The following is a 14,528-nucleotide window of genomic DNA, read 5'->3' on the forward strand; positions in this document are numbered from 1 at the left end:
GCAGGTTATGTCTTCACTCTTGGTTCTAGACTTATTACATGGGATTGCAAGAAACAAAGTTCCATTTCTCTTTCTTCAGTAGAAGCAGAGTATCATGGCACTGTAGAAGCTAGTAAGGAAGCCCTGTGGCTTCGTCAAATTTTATCATAGCTTGGCTTTCAACAACAACATCTGACTACACTTTGGTGTGATAATCAAAGTGTCATTCAACCATGCAAAGATGTAGTCCAACATCAACTCAACAAACACATTTAACTACACATGCACTTCATCAAAAAGCACATTCATGACCATGTTCTTGAAGTGCAATATTGTTCAACCGATGATCAAGTTGCAGACATCTTTACAAAGGCTCTCACAAAGGTGAAGTTTACTAAACTTCGATTTATGGTTGGAGTTCAGGAAGTTGTCGCCAAGGGGGGATAGGTTCGAATGCCTCCTTCCTTCTCCTATTTGTCATATTTTTACATCCTTCAATCCTATTCCAAGTTGTTCTTAAGGGGGGATGTTAGGATATTCCGACACATAGGAAATAGTTAAGTATAACTTGGTCTAGTGTAGAGTTAGGTAAAGTGTGTTTCTTTACTATGTACTTTTGTAACTTACAATCCGATGGTCACGATATGTTCTAGACATGAAGTGATCTGACGGTTCATTCTCTTCTCAGTATTACTGACACTTGATCCATGGCTTAACACTCGATTGGTCCATGATATCTATTTAAAGAGAACGAAGGGTCATTTGTAGGGTGACCGTTCACGAGAGAAGCTTATGTAACTTTTCTTTCTTTTATTAATAAATTGCCTGAAGTGGTCGCGTTGGCTTAGGCCGTGGACTGTTTCCCTGTTTGAGGGTTTTAACCACGTCAAGAATACTAGTGTATTGATCTATGATCTGTTTGTGAGCGGTATCCTTTGGTGTTATATCTGAGGAACTTACCCTGTAAATTCGTACAAAAAAGAAAATAAAAAAAACATTAAAATATTTTTGAGACATGTTTTCAGCGATAATCACATCAAAATTCATAGGTCGACGTGATCCAGATTTAAATAGGAATGCAACAAATTATAGACATAACCATAAATACAGCGTTGCAGCAGAAATAATACTTCATTTCATTAATGTAAAATACTAAAATATGCATACAACATAAGTGGAAATAAACTAGCTTGGGTGGTGGTAGCTTATCTATGAGAAGAGATGTGGCAGCTACATGTCTCTAAAATGCATTACAATGAGGCTCAAGGGCCCTTTTATTATTGAACAATAAGAGAAAACCATAAACAACCAAAACCCTAACTCGAGGAGATGTAACAACAAGAGTTTATGGGCCCCATTGGGATTTGTTGGACAACCAACTTCTTGGGGTCATGGCTTGGTCATTTTATCTCCGTTTGACGTGCATGATACCCCGTTAGAAAGATCTCTCCGAGGACTATGGAAGAAAAAATGATTATATCAAAAAATCATTGGCATTAGATTTCCAAAAAAACATCGTTTAGAGCCTCAAAACGGCTCTGGAAGTTTAGGACCCGAAAAACTTCTAAAAATAGTAAACGGTGCTACAATTAAGGAAACTGAAAAACTAAAAGAAACAATGGTGGGGGTCCAAGTGGGATTGGTGGGTGGTCACCAATATCTACCTGGATCATTCTTCCCCCCTTAGGAAGCAATGGTACCCATTGTGTTGAGTTCCTCCATGAGATGAGGAAAATTCTGTTGAACCTGGTCCCTGGTGAGACACTTGCCCTGGTGAAGGAGTTCACCTACTTTCACAACCCGATATAGTTGGATCTTCTATTGGTGAGTGTGCTTGATCTGCATGCGCATAATCTGGTTAGTTGCAGCTTGTTCCATGAAATCTTGATTTAACTTTGTTGGTGTGATTTGTTTTGCAATGTCGGATGTGTCTAGTAATGGTTGAAAGTATGGTCGAAGGCAGTCCACATTGAACACTGGGTGTAGGCCATGGAATGGGGGAATGATGAGCTCAAATGAATTGTCTCCCACAACCTTTGTAATGGTGTAAGGACCATATCAGAGTGGTCTGGGTTTCCGATAGGCTCCAGTAAGGCATTCCTTTTGCAAATGCAACTAGACTTTGTCACCCACCCGAAACTTGTGTTGCACCCGATGTTGATCATGTCGCTGCTTGTACTTGCCATTTGATTTCTCCAGAATGTCATGGACCTGCTGGCAGATATGTTGGATATGCTCAATGAAGTTGTTTGACTTATTGGTTTTGGACTGGACATGAGCCGAATTTGCTTGAGTAGCTACAAATGGCATGGCCACATCAATGGGACATAGTGGCTAGAATCCTAAGCCCACCGGAAAAGGGTTGTGTCCAGTCAAGATGTGGAGAGCCCGGTTATAGCTGTGTTGAACATAGGGGAGGCTCTCATCCCATGTGCGTGGACGCTTTGAGTTGTACATGCGCAGAATGTGTACAATCATCCTATTGATGACCTTTGTTTGGCCATCAGTTTGCGGATGGAAATTTGTGGAATTAGTGAGTTTGGTGTCCAGCATCGACCAGAGACTGGACCAAAATGTACTGAGGAACCTATTGTCCTGATCTGAGATGATAGACTGTGGGATCCCAAAGTGTACCCACACTCATTCAAAGAAGAGTTTAGTAGTGGCTTCTGCTATGATATTCTTCTTGTAGGCCACCATAATGGCCATCTTCGAGAATCTATTGACGACCAAAAAAACACAGTCATTTCAATGCTTAGTAGAAGGAAGGCCCGGCATGCAATCCATGGAGATGGATTCCTAAGGTCAACTAGGGGTAGGCAGCGAAGTATATAGGCCTTTATTCTTGATGGTCAGTTTGGGAATGGCGCAGGCAGTGCAGGATCTGATGTACTTCCAGACATCTTGTTGAAGATTAGGCCAATAGAAATAATTCTATAGTACTGCATCATTTTCTCAACCCCAAAATTCCCAGTAGCCTAACTGTAGTGTGCTTCCCAAATCATCTTGGCACACTCACTTGAAGGAACACAAAGGTAATCTAGGTGGCATAACAAGGCATCCTAGAGGTGAAAATCTGGAACGTGTTGAACTCTAAGAGCGTCTGGCATGTGTGACCAAATTCTGGGTTGCTTTTGTAGAGAAGTGTCCAATTAGAGGTCTCGTACCCACAAGAGTTGAGCACGGTGGTTAACGCCATCATCAGTGGTTGACTGAGGCAATCTACAACATTATTGGTGCTTCCCTTCTTATACTTGATATTCAAATGGAACTATTGCAAGTATGTGGACCACTTCTGATGGTGATCATTCTACAACTTCCCTTGCATCTGTATGAACTACAGGGGCCGGTGGTCTGTGTGGATGATTGTTTCCTTACCAAAAATGTAATGCTTCCATTGTCAGCAGGCCTGCACAATGGAATACATCTCTTTGTCATAAGTGGGATACTTCTGGACTGTGTCTGAAAGTGTCTCACTATGATATGGCATTGGCTGCCCATGTTGAGTAAGGATTGCCCCAATATCATAGTCAAAGGCATCTGTCTCAATCTAAAATGGTTGTTGCAAGTCTGATAATGTGAGCACTGGTGCCGAGTAGAGGCATTATTTCAACTCTGTGAATGCCTTCTGTTGAGATTCAGACCAAAATATTTTTTCTTTTGCTCCTCCCTTGGTGACTTGACTCAAGGGCCAAGTGATATGAGAGAATCCCAACATGAACCTGCGGTAGAAATTGGCAAGACCTAGAAAGATATGGAGCTCTGTCAGAGTTGTTGTAGATGGCCAATCACGAATGACTTGGATCTTGGCTAGATCCACATGCATCCCCCGTTCATCAATAATGTATCCTAGATACTGAAATTGGGTCATGCCAAAAGTGCATTTCTCCAAATTGGGACATAGCTTCTGTTGCCACAATGTTTGGAGAACCTGTCGGGTGTGGTGGAGGTGCTCTTCCCAAATCTGGTTGAAGATCAGGATGTCATCCATGTATACCACTACAAACGAGTTGGTGAATGGCCACAAGATGTCATCCATCAGCCTCATGAAGGTTGCAAGAGCATTCGTCAACTCGAAAGGCATAACCAACCATTCAAAAAGGCTCTTCGTGGATTTGAAGGCAGCCTTCCACACATCGGAGGGTTCGATTGGTACCTGGTGATATCCTAACTTCAAGTTGATCTCGCTGAAATATTTTGCCCCCTTCAGTTGGTCCAAAAGGTCATCAATGCGTGGGATCGGGTACCTATTCCGGACAGTGACCTTGTTCAGCGCCCAATAGTCAATATAGAGTCTCCAAGTCCCATCCTTCTTCTATACCAACACAATTGGGCTCCCACGGGGCGATGAAATCGGTCAGATGTGACCTTTCTGTAGCATCTCTTGAATCTACCTCTTGATTTCATTGTTCTAATAAAATGAAGCGCCGATAGATTGCTCCATTGAGCAGCGGTGCACCTGAGGTCACATCAATGGAGTGATTGACCTAACAGCGTAGAGGCACCCCTGTGAGGGAAGTGATGATGTCCTCGTACTCCTGCACAACCTTGTCCATATTTTGTTGTCGTGCGAAGAGGCCCTGTCTTGAGGTCAAGGCCACCGTCTTCTTCTTTCCCTGAGGGAATATCATCAAGAAAACAAATTTCCCAGTTTTGGAAATGAGCTTATTGCATTGTTTTGCAGTAACCAAAGAGATGGAGGTTGGCAGTGCTACCTCCGGTATCCTATACAACGTATTTCCCAAAGTAACAATAACACCACGAGGCCTTGACTCATACACAACATGTCGCTTCCACAAGTATGGTTGGAATAATAATACATCACAAACATCAAGGGGAGAAACGTCACGTAATACCTCATTTGTGAAGGCTTGATGTTGTATGGAAGGTGACACTGGTGGCTCACGCGAAGATCCCGCCTTGGTGAAGCCACCTAATGGTGTATGATTGGGGATGTGTTGTGGTTAGTAAGCTTAGCCGCTTCATGACCTCTGTCGAATTAGCGTTCTTTTGGCTCCCGCTATTGACAATGAACTGTAGTGGAGAACCCTTTATCCACATATGGGAGTGGAAGAGGCGTTCCTCCTCCTCTAGATATTCATGTTCCTTCTTCTGGATCTTCGTGGTGACGATGGTGGCGTTGGGCTCCGTATCGATAATCTACTTCCATTTATCATTCCCCTTGTCAGGTTCTGACTCTGAGTCAGAACATGCATATGATTTCGAAGCCTTTAGCTTAGCCACGAGTGACTGCTTGACCCGACACTCACTTGTGTTGTGAGTGGAGCTCTTATGGAACTCACACCACTTTCTCGTGTCCTTCTTCGGCTTCGCGGTGTTGTTCTTTACTTACAGATTTGGCGGGTTGTCCTAGGCCACCCCGCCTTGGCTTTTTCCTTTGTTCTATGGTTTGGAGGCACCTTTCCCTTGCTTTGGATTCACATATCCAAAGTATCGCTTCTTCTATTTAAACTTCTACTCGATCTTGAGAGCGTATCAGTACACCGTGTTGAGCGAGGAGATGTACAAGGAATTCATCTCATCCTATATGTACTTGTGTAGGAAGCCATGGTATTTGAGTACCAAAGGCTGCTCATAATCCTTGATACCCAACTTTGTGCAAAGGTATGAAAAATATTGGTAAACTCCGACACGTCTTGGTCCCTTCCTTTCCGCAATGTGGTCCACTTTATGTATTTATCCTCATAGCTTCCAACAAGGTAGTATTGCTCCTTAATGGCATCCTGGAATGAATTCCAATTGGGTGCGACTGAAAATAGTGAGGTTGTACTTTCATCCTTCTGATCGCAGTAGGTTTCCCACCAGTCCTTGATGTGGGGGGCATCTTTGAGAAGAGCGAAAGTAATCTTTTCCTGCCCAGAAAAATCATGAATAGAAAAATACACTTCTAGCAAATTTAACCATTTATCTACAACATCTACATCTATCTGACCCTCAAATATGGAAATGTCAAAGTTAACTTGTACCTTAAAGGGTGTAGCGCTTCCAGAGAAGCTGTTGGAAGTAGATGTGTCGCCCCTGGGTAGCCGCTGAAGGATCTGGGAAAAGTTGTCCATCATCTCATTCCTTTGTCGCTCGAGGGCTTCTTCGAGCAAGATTTTGATAGGATCTCCTACCCCCTCATCTTTCTTTTCATCTGCCATGGGAGGCTGGTCTTGCAAAGGTTTGACCAGTTCAAGCCCTAATTGCTTATATCTCAACCTCGTTGGAGACATGCAAAGAAAAACAGAGAAAGAGAAGACCGCTCCAATACCACTGATCTGAATTTAAATAGGAACACAACAAATTACAAACATAACCATAAATACAACCATGCAGCAGAAATAATACTTCATTTCATTAATGTAAAATACTGAAATATGCTTACAATAGAAGTGGAAATAAACTAACTCAGGCGATGGTAGCTTATCTTTGAGAAGAGATGTGGTGGCTACATGCCTCTGAACTGCATTACAATGAGGCTCAAGGGACTTTTTATTATTGAACAATAAGAGAAAACCCTAAACAACCAAAACCCTAACCCGAGGAGATGTAACACCAAGAGTTTATGGGCCCCGTTGGGGTTAGTTGGACAACCAACTTCCTGGGGTCGTGACTTGGTCATATTATCTCTGTTTAACACGCATGATACCCCATTGGAAAGATCTCTCCAAGGACTACGATAGAAAAGATGTTTTATTACAAAATCGTTTGCGGTAGATTTCCAAAAAAATGTCGTTTAGGGCCTCAAAATGGATCTGGAAGTTTAGGACCCAAAAAACTGCTAAAATAGTAAAATGTGCTACAATTAAGGAAACTGAAAAACTGAAAGAAACAATGGTGGGGGTCCAAGTGGAATTGGTGGGTGGTCACCAATATCCACCTAGATCATGACGTGTTTCAAACCAATAAGTGTGGTTCATCGTCAGGACAAGATGAAGAACCAGATCATGACAACAAGTTGAATAGAGAGACTGATCATTCCAACACAGAAGGGCCACTATGAAAAAGGTTCATCATTTTGAACGGGCACGCTTGCAGGTTTCAAAGATGAAGTCAAATCTAGTGTTCCTTAAAATATGCAGAGATTCCTCAATCATTCTGGTTTGCCGTTGGAATGATTGGTCTCTCTATTTAACTTATTGCAATGATCTGGTTCTTCATCTTGTCCTGATGATGAACCACACTTGCTAGTTCAAAACGTGTCGACCTATGAATTTTGATGTGATTATCGCCGAAAACTTGTCTCAAAAACTTGATATGGATCGCTTAAGCCCTAGTTCAATAATTTTAAAAGAAATAATAATAACAAATTAAACTTATAAAAACACATTAAAAAAATAAATTAAAAAAACCATAAAATTAAAATAAAGAAATTAAAATTATTTAAAAAAAACATTAAAAGAATAAAAAAATAAAAACAAATTAAATTTTATTTTAAAAAACATTAAAAATAATAAAAAAAATCAAATTAAAAATTATTTAAAAAAGCATTACAAAAATAAATAAATAAACATTCAAAACATTCAAAATTTAAAAAATGAAATAAATAAAAAAAACCCTTAAAACATTTTTTTAAATAACGGAAAAAAAAAATAATTGGAAAAAAATAGAAAAAAAAAAAAATTATTAAAGAAAAGGTTAAAAAAATAATAAAAAATAAATAAACAAAAACACCTAAAAAATCATTATTTATTAAAAAATATATATAAAAAAATAAATAAAAATGTCCGCTTTGCGCCTTCCTAGGCGGGGAGGCCAATTCTTGGAATCAGCCTCGCAACCCAGTAGGCTGCGGGGCTTGGCCCCTGGGTGGGCGGGAATCAAATCAATATTGTGAGTTTGCCTGTATACTAATTCACAATAGTGCAGGGTCCAACAAAAATACAAAAGAGAATTGAGTTGATAATTGATAAGTTTCTATGGGAGGGAGGTAAGATAGAAACAAAATAGTTTATCTTGATAAGTTGGAAAAAGGTGATTATGCCTTATGAAAAGTGGGGGATTGCCATAAGATAGTTGGGCCTAATGAATTTATCAATGGGAGAAAAAACTATATGGAGATTAATATCTGGGGAATCATCATGGTGGAAGCAGGTCCTAGAGTAAAAATACATAATCTCCCCTCGTTGCCAATTCCTCCAAACTCAGATCCCTAGCAGGTCTTGCTCTCAAATTTGGAATCTTTTTAAAAAAAATTACCTTTCATGCAAGCCAATACGTCCAGAATATTGAGGGGAGGGAAGATATTAATATATCAGAAGACAATATAATGGGTAAGCCTAGTCTCTCTTCTTTTGCAGATCTTCATCTCCTCAAGACCTGGTTCCTTGGAAAAGGCATAACAAATCTTGACCAAATATCAGATTGGAATCAGTACGAAAATTCATCGGAGGGCTGGAAAAAAATGACAATTCCCCCATGTTTGAATCCTCAATGGCTCCTTCTTCTTCAATATCTCAAGGGTGAAGCTCCAACCCACTACAGACATCTTGATGTTTTCAAGTGGAATCCTACTCGAAAGTATTATTCAGTAAAAAGTGGACATGAAAAACTTCACGGAGACTAGGAACAACAACCTATCTGGCCTCTATGGAAAATTGTCTGGAAAAATGAAAGCCTAGCTAAAATCAAGATTTTTACATGGATTTTACTTGAAAGGATAAATTATCACATCCAAAATTTTGAAAAAGAGAGGCATCCAAGGCCCCTCAATCTACCCATTATGCTTGAGAAATGAGGAAACAATACAACATCTCTTCTTATCATGTGAATTTTCAAAAGGTTGCTGGCATGTATTAGTGAACTAGCTAGATTAATGATGATCTTGATATTTCAGATTTCTTTGGTAAATGGAATCCATCTATCCCAATTCCTTCAAAAACAAGAATCTGATTAAATGATTTTGGTCCATTCTCCCATCATTCCTCTGCTGGCAACTATGGCTCACCAGAAACAAGGGTGTATTCCAAAATAAAAAACTAGACAATAGGTAAATTATGGTCAAGGTTTGGAGTATATCCACAGAGGCTATTCTCATTAAAGGAAACTGCAAAATCAACATTCATATTTTGCAACCTAATGAATGACTATGGTTCGGCTTTGTATTGGATAAACTCTCCCCCAACACACATTCCCTAGTAAGAAGTCGAATTACAACATTCAATGGGAATTTCATACTAAAAGGAGAAAAATTCAGTGTCTGGCTTAAAGAACTTAATCATCCATGTCTTTTCTTAGATGGGGCATCTAATTTTAACCTTGGTCGTGTTGGAGTAGGGGGTTTAATTTTGGACCACGAGGGCGAGGAATCAATCACTTATGAATGGGGCTTGGGAAGTGAAACAAACAACAAGGTTGAGTCCTATGCTTTTCTTTTGGGAGCTCAACTTCTTCGTGATTGCAATCTTAGGAAACTGCAAAATCAACATTCATCTTTTGCAACCTGATGAATGACTATGGTTTAGCTTTGTATTGGATAAATTCTCCCCGAACACGCATTCCCTAGTAAGAAGTCGAATTACAACATTCAATGGGAATTTCATACTAAAAGGAGAAAAAATTAGTGTCTGGCTTAAAGAACTTAATCGTCCATGTCTTTTCTTAGATGGGGCATCTAAATTTAACCTTGGTCATGCCAGAGTAGGGGCTTTAATTTTGGACCACAAGGGTGAGGAATCAATCACTTATGAATGGGGCCTGGGAAGTGAAACAAACAACAAGATTTAGTCCTATGCTTCTCTTTCGGGAGCTCAACTTCTTTGTGATTGCAATCTCAGGAACCCAAATTGGGAATTCTACTATCCTCATTCAACACATGACAAAGAACTCCATACCTGCCAACTTTGACCTAGAGAAAATCATCATCTGTATCCAACATCATACAAAAAATTTGGGTAATGTATCATACTTTCATGTCTTGAGAGAAAATAATAGTAAAGCTGATGTATTAGCTAACAATGAATGTTGCAAAGCTCAAGGTGAAGTCAGGGCCAATTGTGAACTCAATATCAAGAATATCCCATAAAGTCTCATTCGTCTCAAGACACACCATGAAAGGATAGAGTGGTCTCTATTATGAATAACAACATATCTCCACGTATCCCCTTCATATGATCTCTGTACTCTTAGCATATTCCCATTCGATATTCTCTAGAATTCATGAACCCGTGACTCGATATTCTTATCCCCATATTCATTTTTATAAATATATCTTCCCCTCCATTGTCCATTGTGTATTCTCCTCCTTGATGCTCATTGTCTCTTGTGTCCCTTTCTGTGCTCTTCCTCCCATCCCCCCTCCTAAATTTCTCCTCTTCTTCCTGTCACATGGAATAGGTCGATCTTGCGGACAAGATAGACCTTCCTAGAATCTAAAGAAGACCTAATGACAAGCAAACCAACCAGACACTATCTTTCTCTAAATATGCTTTGATAAACAAATAGCAAACAAGTGTTTTTAGGGCCAACCTTAGGTCCAACGCAAGCTTGTGGATGCCCTCGCTCCTTTGATCCAAGTGAGCTCCTTTTCGCGAATCTGCAAACACAAACAAGGCAAACAAATTAAATAGCACCTGAAAATCCAATTGCATAAAACATATTTAACATGAAATTCAAGGAGTCCATGAAAAAAATAACATAAGATACTTGTTGAGAAAAATTAGTTTGATTGTATTAATTCAAAAGAAGAAGAACTTTACAACCTTTGCCTTGATGTTGTACAAGCTCCTCCCAAGGTCCAGCAAGAAGTCTCCTCTACTTTGACAAGTTTCACTCACTCCCCAATGAAGCCAAAAAGACGTGTGATCTCTCCTCTTAAGCTCAACTAGGAAGTCTTGATTTCACCAGCATTTACCCTCAAAAATGTTCAGCTTCTAACCTCCCTAGCAACCAGCCCAATGCCTGTATTTATAATGCAATGGAGGGAGGTTACTCGGTCCTCCTTCAAAGGGATAAAGCCCTCCTTCAAAGGGATAACTCCTCTCATCAAGGGATTAGCTCCTTCTCTTTTGGGATGCATGAACCACCTCAGAGCGAACAATCCACGTCAAAATTCCTTCTAGAAACCTCAAGAATTAACCCAAAGTGAGTTTTTTAAGATAAAACTTGCGCCTTTTGACTTTCACAGGGGTACGCACCTACACCGTTAGGGACAGAGCGGGCATGTCTGCAGTTTTTGTACACAGAAGGTGTGGGACCGCAGGTGACCATGAGAGAAAGTGAACCAGAGTTACATTTATTTTTAATGTCTTTCTCTCATTTCCAAAGCTTGATTTGAAGAGCTGAGGTCTGAGACTTGCTTAGGAGGACAGTACAAGTGATGATAGACCCATACTGACTGCAAATAATCATGGTGATGATATTTTTGTGTAACAGGTTGCCCCCTAAATTGCGAAGTCTATAGTAGATGAGGATTTCTTATCATTTAGGAAGAGTGAAGTACTTTATCATTTCGAGGATCATCTTGTGGAGAACTCGGTTGGAACCTGTAAAAACATTCAATGCAAAACATATATATGAGATCATATCATCGCTGAGGTAGGCATTCCCATGCTCAGATCAAAACTGACTAGAAAAACTAATTACTGCTCTGATACAGGAATGATCTTGTAAAACATCACAAGTATAGACTCATGTGGACACAGTATGGACGCAACCATCTGTTTATGAATAGTCCATTATATAATGAATACAAAATTCCTTGCAGCCTGGATTGTGGAAACTAGATCCAGGGTCTTCATTTCTACTTTCCCGAAATAGTACGATTCTATCCATGCGAATGAATGTGTTGATGTCGAACATGGTAGAAACCACTTGATTACCAGTCAATGATGTAAACTGTTAACAAGTGTGAGAGAAACCACCAATAATGTCAATGGCTCTCAAAGTACCCAGTACAATCCATGAGATGCGAATAAATGTGTTGATGTCGAACATGTCACGGAATCCTTTGATCGAAAGTCAATGATGTAAACTGTCGTCAAAGGCGAGAAACTTGCCATTGAGGCATGCAGACTTCAAGGTACTGACGATTCCTAGATCATCTTTCTAGATAATGAGTTGATGTCGATAGAAAGCGATCCGTCGTAGGCAAGCCCACAACACGAAATCATAGATCAAGTTGAAGAAATTTAGTTGCAAGGACTGACTCAGGGATGGTCAAGATGGATGACAGATATTTTGCAGATGAATGGCTTATTGGCAGTGATCTCTTGAACACATAATGACACGACAGATGGCTTGATGGCGATTGACCCAAAGTTAATACCCAGAAACTGGCTGAAGACTTTTAATGTGGGTTGATCAACTGTTAGGCAAAGTATTTCCCAACCCAGGTGAATGAAAGTGTCGTGTTCAAGAGTGGTTACAAACTATGACAAACAGGCTCATTTTTCTCTCTTTTCCCCCACCATTTCTGGCAAGTGCCTCTTTATTTTTGACAAGCTTGAGGAGGATAACATTTGCTTGATTATAAGCTCATCTTTCGGATGAGTCCAACTTAGCTTAAATTCGAACCCTAAGAAGGAGTGGTTTGTTCCCGTTTGTAATTGAACAATTACTTTACTATGAAATTTTAACGAGTCCAGTATAGGATAAACTCGGCGTTTTTCAATTTTAGAGAGTCTGAAAAAACTTAAGAAGACTCCAGGGTTGACCTTTTTCGTAAATTTGTGTCTCCCAAGCCCGAAAAAGTATAAAATAATACTTGAGAGAACCGCTTGATCTTTTACGACCAAGGAGTACTTTTCGTCATTAGTGCCTTTGACCCAAAAAAGTAAAAAAGCGATCAATGACACGTCGTTTTATGACCGATATCGAATTTGAAACGACAAAAATCCGTCAATCTTTTCATGTTTTTTACGGTTGGAAAAGAGCTGTAAGTGGACCGTCTTTTAATTCCGTTTTAACGAGCTTAAAAGATACACTCGGCAATCTTTTCATGTTTTAGGAGTCAGAAAAGAGCTTAAAGATGACTCTACATGTTTTTCGTCGAAAATGATAGATTTCGCCTGAATAATCCTTTATTCTGCACAAGAACACGAACATTACTCATACCTGTTTGAAATGGATAAAAATGTCAAAAATACCTTTTCAAAGTGAAACATAAACAAATTTGCAATTTATTTACTCAAAAAACTTATAAAAAGGGCCTTTGTCAATTCATTTTTACCGTTTGAGTTTGGGTGAGAAAATAGTGATTTTGCTCAGAAAACTTTCCGTGAAGATTGCGGAAAATCCAACCGTCGGAAGCGAACGCCGTCTTCTCCAGGAAATCCACATCATCCCACTCTTCATTTTTGACCATTTAATTTTTTGTTTTAGTCCTTTATTTCATTTTTGGGAGGGTTTTTAGGCGCAAAACCCGCGTGCGGGGGCTCACAGGTTTACCATTGCGGGCCTGCGGACCCCGACTTTTTCTCCATTGGGAAAAAGCTCGGGGTCCACACCTTCCATAAAGACAAAGTGCGGTCCCACGCACTGTTTCTAACCTGGAGGGTGCGGTCCCCGCTGCAAGGGTTTTGAACCCGAAAATTCTCAAAAATGGACCACACAAAATATTTTCTAGCATTTTAATTTGTCTTTATGCTTGATGCAGAGAGTACATCATGCTAGATTGGCGTGAACGAGAGCATGAGGACGTGGATGCCGCCGCATGGAATCATCAGCCTTCACTTGATGCTTTGAGGGCATGTGGATTATAAAAATACTGGGCCACTCCTGGCATGAGGGCTCAGGTGGATTTCTTACAGTGGCTGGTTGACAGATGGAGCATACAGGACTAGTGCTTCTTATTTGGTGGCCACCAGCTCGAAATCGAGCCGGCGGACATATATTTCTTTACTGGTTTGCTTAAGAGATGCGAAGACTTGACTCTGTTTGAGGCTAGGCCAGGTGGCCAGTCTGTTGATAGCCTCAGGCTAGAGTACTGCAACAGCCAGGCTAGAGACAAAGGGATAGACATAAAGACCATATCCCGTCCTGAGCTCATGGTGATTACGTTCACTGTCACCAGACTTTGCGGAGCTGCCGCATTACATATTGCCATCGGATCCCAGATGCGTATGGCAATTGATTGCTTTCGAGGCACCATCTTCAACTGGTGCGATGCCGTGTTGGCCAATCTGAAAGGCCAACTGACCAGGGCCGAAAACGAACAACTAAAGACCTTTGGTTATGGGGCTTTGGTTGTGAGTTTTGGCTTGGAGAGGGTTCCTATGCTGATCCCACAGCACCTTACTATTGGAGCTGGGCTTCCTCGAGAGCTCAAACTGATGCGATGGGTCGCAGTCATGGCCCGTCACCTGGACGAGAGGACAGAGGTTGCTCGATTCAAACCTGAGTATTTCCAATGGCTGGAAAACTAGGTCTTTTCCATTCAGGACTTCCCTTACGCTGGGATAGATTTTCGTGGTGACCCAGACATGGTTCTTCCACTAGGAGAGAAGTGGGACGAGTCAGGTAAAATCCTTTTCAACATTTTTCCTATTTTAATTTTTTGTTATTTTTTCATCATCTCAAAACTGATAGTAAAAATTTCAAATGCAGGT

The sequence above is a fragment of the Pinus tabuliformis genome, chromosome J (genome assembly GCF_031772625.1).
Source record: "Pinus tabuliformis cultivar Carrire ecotype Pingquan chromosome J, CPIR1, whole genome shotgun sequence".
NCBI classification, from domain to species: Eukaryota; Viridiplantae; Streptophyta; class Pinopsida; order Pinales; family Pinaceae; genus Pinus; species Pinus tabuliformis.